The sequence below is a fragment of the Oncorhynchus kisutch genome, linkage group LG17 (genome assembly GCF_002021735.2).
Source record: "Oncorhynchus kisutch isolate 150728-3 linkage group LG17, Okis_V2, whole genome shotgun sequence".
In the NCBI taxonomy this organism is placed as follows: Eukaryota; Metazoa; Chordata; class Actinopteri; order Salmoniformes; family Salmonidae; genus Oncorhynchus; species Oncorhynchus kisutch.
In genome coordinates this window covers 58,781,287-58,799,487 of record NC_034190.2, presented here as the reverse complement: position 1 = coordinate 58,799,487, position 18,201 = coordinate 58,781,287, and the positions used below count along the sequence as shown (strand labels likewise).

Genomic DNA, 18,201 nt, shown 5'->3' with positions numbered 1-18,201 from the left:
ACATTCAACTATGTAAAGAAAAAAGTATTTAATAAGAATATTTAATTAATTCAGATCCTTTTTTATTTCTCACTTTATTAGCTCCAAAAGTTTTTTGCATTATTACATACAGCCGACAATAACTTTTGGAAATTAGAGCGATGGTAACTCACCAGCATTTCAACCAGAATCACGACTTTCCTGAATTGGATCTTTTGTTCGTACCCCTAAAGGCAATTCCACTTATCCCAGAGGCTGAGAAGAGCCAAGAAGAGTTATTCGGGGTGGACTTTTAGTATGACTCAGGAGGCGTGCATACCATCCACCTCTTCCGAGTATATTACTTGCTTATGTTCAGTCCCTGGACAATAAAGTAGATAAGCTCAGGGCGAGGATCTCCTTCCAGAGAGACATCAGGGACTGTAACAACTCTGTTTCACGGAATCATGGCTCTCTCCAGATATACACTCTCTCTCTCTCTCTCTCTCTCTCTCTCTCTCTCTCTCGCTCTCTCTCTCTCGCTCTCTCTCTCTTATATTTATATATATATAGTTGGTGATTTATTTAGAATTCAAGGGACGCTTAACCATCATGGCTACCACAGCATTCTGCAGCGATACGCAAACCCATCTGGTTTGCGCTTACAGGGACTATCATTTGTTTTTCAATAAGCCAACGACCTAACACACCTCCAGGCTGTGTAAGGGCTATTTGACCAAGAATGAGTGAGAGTGATGGAGTGCTGCACCAGATGACCTGGCCTCCATAATCACCCGAACTCAAACCAAGTGAGATGGTTTAGAAGGAGTTGGACCACAGAGTGAAGGGAAAGCAGCCAACAAGTTTTCAGCATATGTGGGAACTCCGTTAAGACTGTTCAAAAAGCATTCCAGATGAAATTGGTTGAGATAATGCCAAGAGTGTGCAAAGCTGTCATCAAGGCAAAGGGTGGCTTCTTTGAAGAATCTCAAATATAAAATATATTTTGATTTGTTTAAAACTTTTTTGCTCACTACATGATTCCATATGTGTTATTTCATAGTGCTGATGTCGTCACTATATTCCACAATATTACTGCACTGTTGGAGCTAGGAATACAAGCATTTCGCTACACTGCAATAACACCGGCTAAATATGTGTATGCAACCAATACAATTTGATTTTATTAGTGAATTGAATTCCACCGCTGTAGCTCAACATACTCACTTTAAATCCAATAACAGACAATATAGATTTTTATCCAGTTGCTTTGACACCCGTGGACAAAGAAAATCGAATGAAAATTGAGAAGGCAGGGGATCAACCCAGATGCGAGTCAGTGATCGATGAAGAGGTGGTGTAACATGAACTAGATTAAATGGATCAGAGTATGATCATCAACCCATGAGCAGACTTTACGAGCCATGCTGGGTGTTCATCCATGTTTGTTCACGTGATGTATGATTTGTGAGTGTGTGTGTGTATCTTTGTGCCCACCTGCATGTATGTGTGTATACTGTATGTGTGAGTTTGATCGTGTGCGTCAGTTTATCAATGCGTATCTGTGTGTGCACCAGTTCATGTTTCCTGGGCCTCAACACAAAGAGATAACGTGAATAATAGTGATGTGCGGGTTGACTCATAGCCTGCAGTCCCCATGGTTATATCCCCCGGGCAGATGGGTTTAGGGTCATTGTGTGACTGAAGGGCGGGCGAGTGGCTTTAAAAAAAGTATAAATGTATAATTATTGCGCAATTTATATAGGGTACATAGAGTTTTTTCTTTCATTTTTTTTGTAGACTATCTGGTATTAGTGCGTAAACCTAAGCTTTCGGGCTTAACTGTAGGCCAAATAGCATACACAGCCAATCACCAAATAATGCTTTGGGAAAGGGCAGAAAAGTTTACGTCAATCCACTGAGGCGGCGGTGGTCGGCGTCACCGGTCTTCTAGCCATCGTTGATCCACTTTTCATTTTCCATTTGTTTTGTCTTGTTTTCCTACACACCTGGTTTTCATTTCCCTTGTTAATTGTTGTGTATTTAACCCTCTGTTCCCCCCATGTCTTTGTGTGGAATTGTTTATTGTAAGTGCTTGTGCACATGTTTACTGGTGCGCATCGGGTTTTGTACCCATGTTGGTTATTTCTTTATGCTGTTGGTTTTACAATTAACCTTTTTGGGATAGGGGGCAGCATTTTTACTTTTGGATGAATAGCGTGACCATAGTAAACTGCCTCCTACTCTGTCCCAGATGCTAATATATGCATATTATTATTAGTATTGGATAGAAAACACTCTGAAGTTTCTAAAACTGAATGATGTCTGTGAGTATAACAGAACTCATATGGCAGGCAAAAACCTGAGAATAATCCAACCAGGAAGTGGGACATCTGAGGTTTATAGTTTTGCTAAGCTTGGCCGAATACACATTGAGATATGGATGAGGTTGCACTTCCTAGGGCTTCCACTAGATGTCAACCGTATTTAGAAACTGGTTTGAGGATTCTACTATAAAGGAGGGGTTCATGAGACCTCTTTGAGTCAGTGGTCTGGCAGCCTTGGTCTCATGACGCACACTCCCGACAGAGTCACTTCTCGTTCCAGTGACTTTCTGAAGACAAAGGAATTCTCCGGTTGGAACATTATTGATGTTTTATGTTAAAAACATCCTAAAGATTGATTCCATACATCGCTTGACATGTTTCTAAAGGACTGTAACGGAACTGTTCGAGTTTTTGCCTGGATGAAGTGCCTGCGCCTCATGAAGATGGATTACTGGGCTGAACACGCTAACAACAAGTGGCTATTTGGACATACATGATGGAACTTTATGGAACAAATCAGTCATTTATTGTCGAACTGGGATTCTTGGGAGTGCCTTCTGATGAAGATCATCAATGGTAATTGATTGTTGTTGATTCCAAAATGGCGGATATTCCTCTGGCTGTTTTGGGTTCTGAGCGCCGTTCTCAGATTATGCTTTTTCCGTGAAGTAAAAAAAAAATATGACACAGCGGTTGCATTAAGGAGAAGTCTATCTTTAATTCTGTGAAAAACACTTATATCTTTTATCTGTCACGACTCCCGCCGAAGTTGGCTCCCCTGCCTGTTCGGGTGGTGCTCGGCGGTCGTCATCACCGGCCTAGTAGCCGCCACCGATCCCTTTTTCTTTTCGGTTAGTTTTGTCTCATTTGTTACACCTGTTCCTATTTTGTGTGTGCTTGATTCGCTTCCCTATTTAGCGTGTGGAACCCGCCCCTTTGTTGTGAGGGATTATTTTGATGTTCACGTTGTGTCGTTGGTGTTGTTTGTGCTCTGGACCGTGTTACCCGTTGTTTTGGGTTGGTCAGTGTTTGCGCCCTGCGTGTTTGGGCATTTACTTTTGGTGCCGCATTAAAGTGCATCTTTCCCCTGGACCTCTCTGCTCTCTGCGCCTGATTCCTCTCTACACACCCAGCCAGCTGTGACAGAATCCTAAACCTGTACAATGGAATCAGCAGGAGCAGCTACACCTCTTCTCCCATCGATGGAGGAGAGGGTCCTCCATCACACCACCGTTCTTCACCGGATTGGGTCCGCCATGGATCAGATGATGGAGAGGATGGACCGATGGGAGAGGAGTGGCCTTCCCACCTCATCTCCAGTGCCCCCTCCACCAGCACCACCTACCCCTGCTTCAGCATCCGGCTCCGGGGCTCTGCATCTGGCGCTCCCCAGGGAGTATGATGGGATGGCGGCTGGGTGTCAGGGGTTTCTCCTCCAACTGGAATTATACCTAGCTACGTCCGTCCGACTCCCTCAGAGGAGGAGAGCGTGAGCGTCCTCGTCTCCTGTCTGACGGGGCGAGCCCTGGAGTGGGTCAATGCAGTGTGGAATGGCCCAGACTCGGCGAGGGATCACTACCCCGAGTTCACCGGCTGATTCCGGGCTGTGTTCGATCACTCACCGGAGGGCCGAGCGGCGGGTGAACGGCTGTTCCACCTGCGACAGGAGAAGTGGAGCGCGCAGGACTTTGCCCTGGAGTTCCGGACCTTGGCCGCAGGAGCGGGGTGGAATGACAGGGCTTTGATGGACCACTTCCGTTGTAGCCTCAGGGAGGACATCGGCAGGGAGCTAGCATGTCGGGACACTGCTATCTCATTGGATGAACTGATAGACATGTCCATTTGTCTGGACAACCTGTTGGCTGCCTGCGGGCGTCCGGAACGGGCCCAGTTGATTCCACCCCCAGGCCCTCCTGCTCCCATCCCCATGGAGATAGGGAGGGCTGCATCGAGGGGGAACAGAGGAGGAGTTTCCTCCTGCACCAGTTGTGGTCGGCGAGGACACACGGCCGACCGGTGCTGGAGGAGCTCGTCTGGGAGTCGGGAGGGCAGGCGGAGCACTACTCATTCACCCCAGGTGAGTCCGCACCAGACTCACCCAGAGCTTCCTGTCGGCCATATGTTTGTGCTAACCTCTTTCCCTGGGTTTTCTCCCTCTCTACAGCATAAGGCGCTAGTCGATTCAGGCGCAGCTGGGAACTTTATGGATCATGGGCTCGCACTAAGGCTAGGGATTCCCCTGGTGTCGTTAGACCAACCTTTCCCCGTGCACTCCTTAGATAGCCGACCATTATGGTCAGGGCTGGTCAGGGAGGCCACGGTGCCACTGGACATGGTAACGCAGGGGGGTCATAAGGAACGGATTAGTCTATTCCTAATGGATTCACCTGCGTTTCCAGTGGTGCTGGAAATTCCGTGGCTAGCTCATCACAACCCGGTGATTTCATGGAGACAGGGGGCTCTTCGAGGGTGGTCAGAGGAGTGTTCAGGCAGGTGTATAGGAGTTTCCGTAGGTGCGACTACGGTGGAGAGTCCAGACCAGGTTTCCACCATGTGCATTCCCTCTGAATATGGCGATTTGGCTATCGCCTTCTGTAAGAAGAAGGTCACCCAATTACCACCCCATCGTCGAGGGAACTGCGCGATTAACCTCCTGGAGAATGCTGCACTTCCTAGGAGTCACGTGTACCCATTGTCCCAGGAGGAGACAGTGGCTATGGAGACATATGTCACTGAATCTCTGAGGCAGGGTTACATTCGGCCCTCCACGTCACCCGTCTCCTCAAGCTTCTTTTTTGTGAAGAAGAAGGAGGAAGGTCTGCGCCCGTGCATTGATTATAGACGTCTAAATTCAATCACAGTGTGGTTTAGTTACCCACTACCTCTCATCGCTACGGCAGTGGAATCATTTCACGGGGAGCGTTTCTTCACAAAACTGGACCTGAGGAGTGCTTACAACCTTATGCGTATCTGGGAGGGAGACGAGTGGAAGACGGCTTTTAATACTACCTCAGGGCATTATGAGTACCTCGTCATGCCGTACGGGTTGATGAATGCTCCATCAGTCTTCCAAGCCTTTGTAGATTAGATTTTTAGGCACCTGCACGGGCAGGGTGTACAGTGGGGCAAAAAAGTATTTAGTCAGCCACCAATTATGCATGTTCTCCCACTTAAAAAGATGAGAGAGGCCTGTAATTGTCATCATAGGTACACTTCAACTATGACAGACAAAATGAGAAAAAAAATCCAGAAAATCACATTGTAGGATTTTTAATGAATTTATTTGCAAATTATGGGTTTTGCCAATTTCTACCGGAGGTTTATCCTGGGTTTTGGGCAGGTAGCGGCTCCCATTACCTCACTGCTGAAGGGGGGTCCGGTACGTTTGCAGTGGTCGGCTGAGGTGGACAGGGCTTTTGATCACCTGAGGGCTCTGTTTACCTCGGCTCCCGTGCTGGTCCATCCGGATCCCTCTTTGGCGTTCATAGTGGAGGTGGATGCGTCCGATGCTGGGATAGGAGCCGTGCTTTCTCAGCTTTCTCCAGCGCCTGTGCCTTCTTCTCAAGGAAGCTCAGCCCGGCGGAGCTAAACTATGACGTGGGGGACCGGGAGCTGTTGGCTGTCGTCAAGGCTTTGAAGGCGTGGAGACATTGGCTTGAGGGGGCTAAACACCCTTTTCTCATCTGAACTCACCACCGCAATCTGGAGTACATCCGGACGGCGAGGATACTGAACCCTCGCCAGGTAAGGTGGGCCATGTTTTTCACCCGTTTTGTTTTCACCCTTTCCTACAGACCAGGTTCCCAGAGCGCTAAGGCAGACGCACAGTCTCGGCTGTATGACACAGAGGAGTGGCCCGTGGTTCCCACCCCCATAATCCCGGCTTCCTGCCTGGTGGCGCCGGTTGTGTGCAAGCTGGACGCAGACATTGAGCAGGCGCTACATGCAGAGCCCACTCCCCTCCAGTGTCCCGCAGGGCGTCTGTACATTCCATCTGCTGTCCCTGAGCGGCTGATCTATTGGGCCCACCCGTCACCCTCCTCTGATCATCCAGGCATCAGTCGGGCGTTCGTGCCCTTTGCAGAGATGGCCCAGAACTCGCTCCGCCACTCCTCCACTGACCTCTCCCCCTTCCAGTGCGTACTGGGCTTTCAGCCGGTTCTGGCTCCTTGGCATCAGAGTCAGACCGAGGCTCCTGCGTTGGACGACTGGTTCCGGCGCACGGAGGAGACATGGGACGCCGCTCATGTTCACCTTCAGCGCCCCGTGCTGCGCCAGAAAGCCAGCACAGACCGTCACCGCAGTGAGGGTCTGGCTCTCGACCCGAAACCTGCCCCTTCTCCTGCCTTGCCAGAAGCTGGGTCCGCGGTTTGTGGGGCCATTCAAAGTCCTGAGGAGACTGAACGATGTGAGTTACAGGTTGCATCACTGCCTGGTACGGCCTCCGACAGCAAGGCACTACAGAGGGTAGAGAGAACGGCCCAGTACATCACTGGGGCTAAGCTGCCTGCCATCCAGCACCTCTAAACCAGGCGGTGACAGAGGAAGGTCCTAAAAATTGTCAAAGACCACAGCCACCCCAGTCATAGACTTTTCTCTCTACTACCGGTTGCATCACAAGCGGTACCGGAGTGCCAAATCTAGGACAAAAAGGCTTCTCCACATTTTTTACCCCCAAGCCATAAGACTCCTAAACAGCTAATCAAATTGCTACCCGGACTATTTTCACTGTGTGCCCCCCCCCTGCTGCTACTCTCTGATTATCATATATGCATAGTCACTCTAACTATACATTCATGTACATACTACCTAAATTGGCACGACCAACCGGTGCTCCTGCACATTGGCTAACCGGGCTATCTGAATTGTGTCCTGCCACCCACCACCCGCCAACCCCTCTTTTACGCTACTGCTACTCTCTGTTTATCATATATGCATAGTCACTTTAACCGTATCAACATGTACATACTACCTCAATCAGCCTGACTAACCGGTGTCTGTATGTAGCCTTGCTACTTTTATAGCCTTGCTACTTTTATAGCCTCGCTACTGTATATAGCCTCGCTACTGTATATCGCCTCGCTATTGTTTACCTAATACCTTTTTTGCACTATTGGTTAAAGCCTGTAAGTAAGCATTTCACTGTAAGGTCTACCTACACCTGTTGTATTCGGCGCACGTGACAAATAAACTTTGATTTGATTTGATGGCACGTCAAGGGAGCCTACTGTTTTGAGTTAAATGGAAAGTGAAATCTGGACCCTGACTGTAGGTCTACAGCCTCTCACATAGCCTTAATAATAGCTCCTGCATAACTAAGCATTTCTTGCAGTAAAATTATACACCAAACGTAAGTCAAATTTGGACTTGGGAACAGGATAATGATTTCTTTCGTTCTGCATCTTGAGAGAACGCAATGCTCAGTTAGATACCATCTGTAGAGGTGCTGTCTTCATCATAAAAGCATCACAAAAGCTGATAGTATTTCAATCACGTGAAATATGCATCGAAGCCAAACTGACATCTTATCAGAAACACGTTGGTTTTCACAGCTTTCTTGTTCCTTACAACTGGTCAAACTGATGTCATTTAGACATTTTGCTTTTCCCTAAACGTCTTTGCTCTGCGAAAGATGACAGAGAAACTTTACAGATGTCAACTAGATTGAAGCAATAATTCTAGTGATCTATTACATTATTCTGTTGACCAGGGTTTTGTTTAGTCTTCTAGGGCATCATATAATGACAGAACAGAAGCGGCATGTATCTAATTATAGACAAGTTGACTAACAAATAGCCTACCAAAATGTCGGGAATTACAAGCAGAAACATATCTAAACCAGGCACACAAAAAAAGTCCTGCAACCCCTGTCCAAAAAAAAACATTTTTCAGTCATTGACTGTAGCTTATAGGGCATTGTCTATATTTGCGGTTAGGGTTGGGTGCAGGCCTCAGATTTTCACATCTAGTTGGGCGGTTGCGGGGGTGCAGGTGAACGAACTGCTTACCCGCGCACCACTAGTGCCTAAGACGTGAACATCACCCACCCCACTAAAGAATGGCTGCTGAGTGAAGAGGGCCTCTCCCTGAAGTAGCCCCTAGACCCCCCCCCCCCCCCCCCCCCCCCCCGCTCCCTGTGACTGTCTAGTTGAAACACATGCGCTCCACTGAGTTCACACACAATCCCACACAAACACACCCAGACACCCACATTCTGGAAGCCCTTATAGTAGATACAAGCCCACAGCCATACACAGTATTGCCTTAAGCAAATAACGCATGCAGAAACTTTATCTGATGCTTTATGACTTTTATCTAAATGCTTTGTGCACAGAGCCATGCTATTTCCTCTCGTATTCAAATGCAGTCTCTGGATGCTTCATGTTAGTTGAGTAAGCTATCTGATGTAGCAATGCAGAGTACACTGAAGTCACTGGAGCAGCAAGTGGAACAAAGCAGACAGTCACAAGCTGGTGAATAACAGGAAAACTATAGACAAAGAGAGTCGGAGAGGACAAATACCAACTTACTGGTAAAACAGTGTTGTCAATGTTGTTATGCTCTAATTGGTCTTTGATGTGGGAAGCAGGTGGCGGGTGTAGGCAGATTCATGGAGCTTGAACAGAAAAGTGCACAGCGTGCATGTTTGTGCGTGGCTGTGTGCGAGCGCGCGTGTGTTGCTATATTGTGCATACATCAGCTGCGTCTGTGGATCAATAAACCCTCATGCCACACCAAACTTCTCACAATGTAATGGGTTCAAAGGTTAAACACCTGTCATAGAGGAAGCAACCTTGGTTCCGAGACTGATGACATCTTTCCACTAGCCTGGTTTATTATCTGGAAATATATTGGAGCCTTTAGAGAAATCTAGGATTTTTTTTCTTTTCACTGTAGGACTCTAATATTACAACCTTATGATATATCATGTTGTTTGAATTAACTTACTATAACCAGTAATCCTGGACTGCTATCTTTGTTTGGTTTCTCACCCTACAGAACTGAGTCATGCCTTCTTCTGTGTTCACTATCAACATTTAAACGTTATCAGTGTTAAATGGCCATGCCTTTTTGTGTTTTGTGGTTGACCAAGACCGATCAATGCCCTTCCCACCATAACACAAAGACTCCTTCTTTTTGTTTTAATAAAACGTTATTGCAGATTTTCCACGCTTTAGAGCTGACTGTGCCTCATAAGTAAACGTCACATGCACGCACACACACTAACCCACACTCAGTTCCTTCCTCTCTCTTTCTCTCTGTTCTTCTCCTCAGCCTCATGAGTGTCGAAGTGTATTGCTCTGGCTGGGCCTTACATCTAAAACATCATGGCCAGACTAATATTATCAGAGCGCAACACCCGAAACCAGCGTTAGGGGAGACAGGAGCACTGGACCATCATCTTGGTAGGGAAGCTGTGATGGAAAGAAACCAGGCCATCATTGGCCTGAAATAGTAAATAAATCTTGAATGTTTCAATGCTCTACTTAATGAATGAAAACATATCGAACAAGAAATCCCTAACTTCACTGGACCTGTTTGACTGAATGTAACTTTCCATACAGGAAAGCGCATGGAGAACAATCCTACCCATACACTAGACATAAGGAAATGAAGTGAGGGAGAAATGCTGTTGAGTGGTTGTGCTGAGGAGACCACAGACGGCCAGAGCAGAGCATCAGTATGTAACTGACTGGACAGGCAGGTGCAGCCAGGTGTTGAAAGAGTTGGGTTCCGTGCATGTTTGCATTCCAGCGGCTGAGGTAAACCTCGGAGCCCGTGCCACTCACCCCGCTGGCCGCATCTGCCCATGTATCTGTGAGAATCTAGAAACCCAGTGTAAATAGACAGAGCAAACACAACTTGAGCCAACCTGGCCCATCTTGAGCAAAATTTGTCAGACTTCCAAAGTCAACACAGAACACAGTCGACTAAACATCGAAAACAAGGCAATAGCAGAAAAGGCCGCACAAACACTCCTGTTTCTTGATCCAGTTGTCACCGAAGTCATAAAATAAAAATAATAGAAATCATATGTCTTTCTATTTATTTTGAAAAAAATGTATTTTCTGACTTTTACACTGGAACCTCTAAAGCAGTCATTTTACTCTACAATGCACCTTATAGGATGCTGCTCTATGTACATAGTCATGGAACACTGGTCACTATAAATGTTTACATACTGTTTTATCCACGACATAACAGGTGTGGCATATCAAGAATCTGCTTAAACAGCATGATCATTACACAATAAAAGGTCACTCTAAAATGTGCAGTTTGTCACACAACACAATGCCACAGATATCTCACGTTTTGAGGGAGAGTGCAAACGCCTCTGTCGTTTTAGAGAATTTACCAGTACGCCCAACCGGTCTCACAACCGCAGACCACGTACGTGTATGTCGTCGTGTGGGTGTGTGGTTTGCTGTTCAACGTTGTGAACAGAGTGCCCAATGGTGGTGGTGGGGTTATGGTATGGGCAGGCATAAGCTATGGACAACGAACACAATTGCATTTTATCAATGGCCATTTAAATGCACAGAGATACCGTGGTGTGATCCTGACGCCCATTGTCATGGCATTCATCCGCCTCCATCACCTCATGTTCAGTATGATAATGCACGGCCCCATGTCGCAAGGATCTGTACATAATTCCAGAAATCTAAAAAAATGTCCCAGTTCTTCCATGGCCTGTATTCTCACCAGACATGTCACTCATTGAGCCAGTTTGGGATGCTCTGGATGGACCACGTACGGCAGCATGTTCCAGTTCCCGCAAATATCCATCAACTTTGGACAGCCGTTGAAGAGGAGTGGGACAGCATTCCACAGGCCACAGTCAACAGCCTGATCAACTCCATGTGAAGGAGATGTGTCGTGCTACATGAGGTAAACGGTGGTCACACCAGATACTGACTGGTTTTCAGATTCACGCCCCTAATAGTGAATAATAGTGAAGACATCAAAACTATGACATAACACATATGGAAACATGTAGTAAGCAAGAGAGTGTTAAACAAATCAAAATATATTTTATTCTTGATTGTTCAAAATCACCCTTAGCCACCCTTAGCCTTGACAGCTTTGTACACTCTTGGCATTCTCTCAACCAGCTTCATGAGGAATGCTTTTTCAACAGTCTTGAAGAAGTTCCCACACATGCTGTGCACTTGTTGGCTACTTTTCCTTCACTCCGCGGTCCAACTCATCCCAAACCATTTCAATTGGGTTGAGGTTGGGTGATTTTGGAGGCCAGGTCATCTGATGCAGCACTCCATCACTCTCCTTCTTGGTCAAATAGCCCTTACACAGCCTGGAGGTGTGTTGGGTCATTGTCCTGTTGAAAAACAAATGATAGTCCCACTAAGCGCAAACCAGATGGGATGGCATATCGCTTGAGAATGCTGTGGTAGCCATGATGGTTAGGTGTGCCTTGAATTCTAAATAAATTACAGACAGTGTCACCAGCAAAGCACACCGTCACACCTCCTCCTCCATGCTTCAGGGTGGGAACCACACATGCAGAGATAATCCAATCATCAACTCCGCGTCTCACAAAGACATGGCAGTTGGAACCAAAAATCTCAAATTTTGACTTATCAGACCAAAAGACAGATTTCCACCAGTATAATGTCCATTGCTCGTGTTTCTTGGCCCGAGCAAGACTCTTCTTCTTATTGATGTCATTTAATAGTGGTTTCTTTGCAGCAATTCGACCATGAAGGCCTGATTCACGGAGTCTCCTCTGAACAGTTGATGTTGAGATGTGTCTGTTGCTTGAACTCTGGGAAGTATTTATTTGGGCTGCAATCTGAGGTGCAGTTAACTCTAATAAACTTATCCTCTACAGCAAAGGTAACTCTGGGTCTTCCTTTCCTGTGGCGGTCCTCATGAGAGCCAGTTTCATCATAGCACATGCTGGTTTTTGAGACTGCACTTGAAGAAACTTTCAACGTTCTTGACATTTTCTGAATTGACTGAACTTCATGTCTCTTTATGGACTTTCTATTTGCTTATTTGAGCTGTTCTTGCCGTAACATGGACTTGGTCTTATACCAAATAGGGCTACCTTCTGTATACCACCTCTACCTTGTCACAACACAACTGATTGGCTCAAACGCATTGAGGAAAGAAATTCCACAAATAAACTTTTAGCAAGGCAGACCTGTTAATTGAAATGCATTCCAGGTAACTACGAGTGTGCAATCTGTCATCAAGGCAAAGGGTGGGCAATCTGTCATCAAGGCAAAGGGTGGGCAATCTGTCATCAAGGCAAAGGGTGGGCAATCTGTCATCAAGGCAAAGGGTGGGCAATCTGTCATCAAGGCAAAGGGTGGGCAATCTGTCATCAAGGCAAAGGGTGGGCAATCTGTCATCAAGGCAAAGGGTGGGCAATCTGTCATCAAGGCAAAGGGTGGGCAATCTGTCATCAAGGCAAAGGGTGGGCAATCTGTCATCAAGGCAAAGGGTGGGCAATCTGTCATCAAGGCAAAGGGTGGGCAATCTGTCATCAAGGCAAAGGGTGGGCAATCTGTCATCAAGGCAAAGGGTGGGCAATCTGTCATCAAGGCAAAGGGTGGGCAATCTGTCATCAAGGCAAAGGGTGGGCAATCTGTCATCAAGGCAAAGGGTGGGCAATCTGTCATCAAGGCAAAGGGTGGGCAATCTGTCATCAAGGCAAAGGGTGGGCAATCTGTCATCAAGGCAAAGGGTGGGCAATCTAAATATAACATTTATTTTGATTTGTTAAACACTTTTTTGCTGACTACATGATGTGTTATTTCATAGTTTTGATGTCTTGACTATTAGTCTACAATGTAGAAAATAGTAAAAATAAAGAAAAACCCTTGAATGAGGCATTGTGTCCAAACTTTTGGCTGGTACTGTATATATAATTTGTGTGTGTGTGTGTGTGTGTGTGTGTGTGTGTGTGTGTGTGTGTGTGTGTGTGTGTGTGTGTGTGTGTGTGTGTGTGTGTGTGTGTGTGTGTGTGTGTGTGTGTGTGTGTGTGCAAAATATTGGGGTCACATAGAATTCTTGTTTTTGAAAAGCACATTTTTTATCCATTAAAATAACATCGATTTGATCAGAAATACAGAGCAGACAGTGTTAATGTTGTAAATGACTATTGTAGCTTGAAACTTATGATTCTTAATGGAATATCTACATAGACTATTAATAGCATAGCCTGCATTTCTCAGAACAAGAATAGACTGACTAGTTACAGAAGAAAGTTCTTTGTTTCTGGCCATTTTGTAATCAAACCCACAAATACAGATACTCAACTAGTCTAAAGAAGGCCAGTTGTACTGCTTCTTTAACCAGAACAACAGTTTTCAGCTGTGCTACCATAATTGCGAAAGGGTTTTCTAATGATCAATTAGCCTTTTAAAATTATAAACTTGGATTAGCTAACGCAACGTGCCATTGGAACACAGGAGTGATGGTTGCTGATAATGGGCCTCTGTATACCTCTGTAGATATTCCATTAAAAATCTGCAGGTTCCAGCTAAAATAGTCATTTACAACATTAACAATGTCTACACTGTATTTCTGATCAATTTGTTGTTATTTTAATGGACAAAAAAAAGCTTTTCTATCAAAAACAAGGACATATCTACGTGACCCCAAACACACACACACATACACACACACACACACACACACACACACAAACACACACACTGTACATACATACAGTACATTCAGAAAGTATTCAACCCCTTGAATGTTTCCACATTTTGTTACGTCCCAGCCTTATTCTAAAATGTATTACATTTCATTTTTACTCAATCTACACACCCTATATTGACAAAATGATCACAGGTTTTTCAACATTTTACAAAACAGAAATAGCTTATTTAGATAGGTATTCAGACCTTAAATTTTTTAGCTTGGGTGCAGTCTGTTACAATTTGTGTTTATTATGGATCCCCATTAGCTGCTGCGAAAGGCAGCAGCTACTCTTTCTGTGGTCCAGCAAAATTAAGGCAGTTTGTACAATTTTACAAACATTACAATACATTCACAGATTTCACAGATTTCCATTGATCATCTTTGAGATGTTTCTACAACTTGATTGGAGTCCACCTGTGGTAAATTCAATTGATTGGACATGATTTTGAAAGGCACACACCTGTCTATATAAAGGTTGTCAGAGCAAAAATCAAGCCATGAGGACGAAGGAATTGTCCATAGATCTCAGAGACAGGATTGTGTCGAGGCAGAGATCTGGAGAAAGGTACCAAAACATTTCTGCAGCATTGAAGGTCCCTGAGAACACAGTGGCCTCCATCATTCTTAAATGGAAGAAGTTTGGAACACCATGACTCTTCTTAGAGCTGGCCGCCCGGCCAAACTGAGCAATTGGGGTATAAGGACCTTGGTCAGGGAGTTGAACAAGAACACAATGTCACAGTGACAGACCTCCAGAGTTCCTCTGTGGAGATGGGAGAACCTTCCAGAAGGACAAGATCTCTGCAGCACTCCACCAATCAGGCCTTCATAGTAGAGTGGCCAAATGGAAGCCACTCCTCAGTAAAGTTTGCCAAAAGGCACCTAAAGACTCTCAGACCATCAAAAACAGATTCTGCGGCCTGATGATACCAATATTGAAATCTTTGGCCTTAATGCCAAGCGCCATGTCTGGAGAAAACCTGGCACCATTTCTATGGTGAAGCATCGTCGTGGCAGCATCATGCTGTGGGGATGTGTTTCAGCGGCAGGGACTGGGAGACTAGTCAGGATTGAGGAAAAGATGAATGGAGCAAAGTACAGAGATATCTTGATGAAAACCTGCTCCAGAGAGCTCAGCACCTCAGACTGGGTCGAAGGTTCAACTTCCAACAGGACAACGAACCTAAGCACACAGCCAAGACAACGTAGGAGTGGCTTCAGGACAAGTCTCTGAATGTCCTTGAGTGGCCCAGCCAGAGCCCAAACTTGAACTTGATCAAACATCTCTGAGACCTGAAAATAACTGTGCAGTGACACACCCCATCCAACCTGACAGAGCTTGAGAGGATCTGCAGAGAATAATGGGAGAATCTCCCCAAATACAGGTGATCCAAGCTTGTGGCATCATACCCAAGAAGATTCGAGGCTGTAATTGAGGCCACAGGTGCATCAATAAACTACTGAGTAAAAGGTCTGAATACTTATGTAAATGCGATATTTCCAGTTTAGAAATGTTAGCAAATGTACTACAAATAAAAACTGAAATATCACATTTACTGAGTAAAGGGTCTGAAAACTTGTGTAAATGTGACATCAGTGACATCATTTTTTAATTTTCATTGTGGGGTATTGTGTGTAGATTGATGGGAGGGAAAAAAATATGCAATACATTTTAGAATAAGGCTGTAATGTAACAAAATGTGGTTAAAGGGAAGGGGTCTGAGTACTTTCTGAAACGAGCTGTATATCCTACACTAACATACTAATGAAAATGCTATTGTTATTTGAAATACAGTAAAAATAGTATTACTTTTACCAAGGCCTTCATAAACACAACCAAATGATTATTTTAGCAAAAACATATATGACATTTAATAATTACACTGTTAGATGAAAGTTGCAGTCAGGATGAAGCTTGAAGAGGGGTTCTAGTGGTAACAGATATATAGAGAAGATGACAGTTCATCCAATTCATATTTCCATACTTTTTCAACAGTAGGATAAAACCAAAACAATTAAATTAAGGCACTTCACAATCCCATACTGTTCCAAGTGGAAAGTATCTCCACTTTATCAAAGTTCCCATTTGAAAAACAATGATTTCTATGCTTTCAACTATCCAAGTAACATTAACAGTGTTCCTCTATCACAGCCCATTGCAGAGTTGCTCAACAGGGAACCAGTACCTGATGCATATAGTGAGTGACAGCTCAAGTCTGTCCAACAACCCAACACTACCTCCCCTTCCCTTCTTTTCTCTTCCTGTGTCTCTCTCACTCCTTCCTGGTGGCTGTGGGCTACAGACAGGGGAACAGGGTGTAACACCGTCCCTCCCTTTCCCCTAGTAACACTGCTCCTAGTCAGCAAATGCAAGCTCCCACGTGCTCATCAGCAAGGTAGCAAAGAGATAAGCAAACACTAGAAGAAACTCAACAGGATGCACCTTGCCAGAAAATAACTGACAGCATGAAGCACAAACAACCTGGCTCCTTTAAGACAGGGAGGCACAAAGGGGTGGGGGGGTGGGTGGTAACTGTAGCCATAGAGGGTTAGCTGTGTTGCGCTACACTACCTCCTTAGAATTCCCAGAGCCCAGTTACATCAGCGCAGCCAGCAGGAGCAAGTGCAGAAAAAAGACAGAGAGAAAGCAAGGAAGAGGGAGAGAGAGAGGCAGCAAAGTGAAAAGTAGGGCAAGCCACTGTACCTCACACAGATGCAGGTCCTGAGCGTGTGTATGTCTGTCAGGGAAGCAGGTGCTGTCCCAGGGTACTGACCCAGTAGAGCTGCTGGAGGAGGGGGCACTGCTCTGGGCTGGGTAATCAGTCACACATCACCATGCACTTCCCATCTCTTGTCTGTCCTCTGTCCTTTTTCTGCTCTGCTCTGTTTTACTCTTACTCTGCTCCTCTCTCTCCCTCTCTATCTCTCTCTTTTTCTCTCTCTCTCGCTAGCTGCCTGACAGGCTGACTGACCACCCTCTCAGATGTACGGAGAACGAGAAAAAAGCACTAATATAGACACACAGAGAAACGAGGAGGGAAAGGGGGGGGGGGGAGTTTCAAATTAAGAAAAAAAGAAATCCCTCTCTCCAAAGTTACATTTCTCTCTCTCCCTCTCTAGCTCGCTCACAGAGTTCTCAGTGAACCAACAGCGGTGTGGAGTCGTGGTTGAATCAGGACAGCCCTAGCCATCTGTTGAAACATGCCTGCCTCTTTGCTTTACTCACTCACTCACAGAGCGGGAGAGAGAGAGAAGGGAGGGAGGGCAAGGGAGGAGGGGGAAGTGAATAGGGAGAGGGCTGTACTGCCTTCCTGTGCCCAATCTGAAAACAGAACACTTTCCCTTGGTGAGGCAGGCGGAGCCAGAGAAATGGAGAGAAGGCGAGAGAGCAGAGAAACTGAAAAAGATAAGTAGAGAGACATAGGGGGAGGTGGGACAGAGACGGAGACAAAACAAGAGAAAGAAGGAAGTAAATGAATGAGGAAAAAGGGACAAGTTTATAAGTGAGAAGTGGAGTGAGTGGAGGGAGGGAAAGAAAGGGAACAGGAGCACATTTTATGAGAGGTGGGGGTGAAATGGAGAGCTTGGCTCAGATCCTCTGCATTCATGGGTATTCATGTGGCTGGTACGATTTGGGCTTAATGGCTTGTGTAAGCCAATAGAGGACAGAGAGAGGGGAAAGGAGGAACAGGGGTGCAATGTTACACCGTAAAACTATAGCACAGACAGACAGAGATCTGCAATTACTCCCCTACACCAAGGACACATAAACACAAACACTTGTTTCACACACAGATACACAAAACTAAAACATTCAGATACACAGACTGAGAAACACACCCAAACACTCCCAGAGGCTATGCAGTAGAAATAAACACGGAAAGGAAATAAATAAACTGAAGAGAAAGTCACACTGAAGATGGGCAAAAAATATTTTCAATTTTGGGAAGCTCTTGGGATATGGCCGAATCTGACTGGTCAAGGACGGCCAGGAGCACCAGATAGTGCTTGTGTGTGTACAAATTCAATTCAATTGTATTTGTCACATGGTAGACTTTACCATGAAACGCTTGCTTACAAGCCCATCCCAACAATGCAGATTAAAAATAATACTATTTGTGTACAAGCAAATGTGTACGCGTCCACATTTGACCATCCTCTGTAATCCTGTTCGTCAAGTTCTCCCTCTCTCTCTCTCTCTCTCTCTCTCCATTGCTTTCTCTCCCAATCTCGCTCCACT

The 18,201-nt window shown here is 45.5% G+C and overlaps 1 protein-coding gene across 4 annotated transcripts in view; it reads right to left on the bottom strand.

The window, feature by feature from the left end:
• The window catches only part of sulf2b (sulfatase 2b), a 197,611-nt gene extending 180,464 nt beyond the window's left edge, over positions 1 to 17,147 (bottom strand). For 2 of the 4 annotated variants that reach the window (XM_031794191.1, XM_031794192.1), the window contains exon 1: positions 16,666 to 17,116. The gene's annotated coding sequence lies outside the window, so the exon portion shown is untranslated. Of the gene's footprint in view, positions 1 to 16,665 lie in introns of all 4 variants that reach the window. The other 2 variants (XM_031794185.1, XM_020506342.2) reach the window with 2 other exon arrangements.
• Positions 17,148 to 18,201: the final 1,054 nt, after the last annotated feature.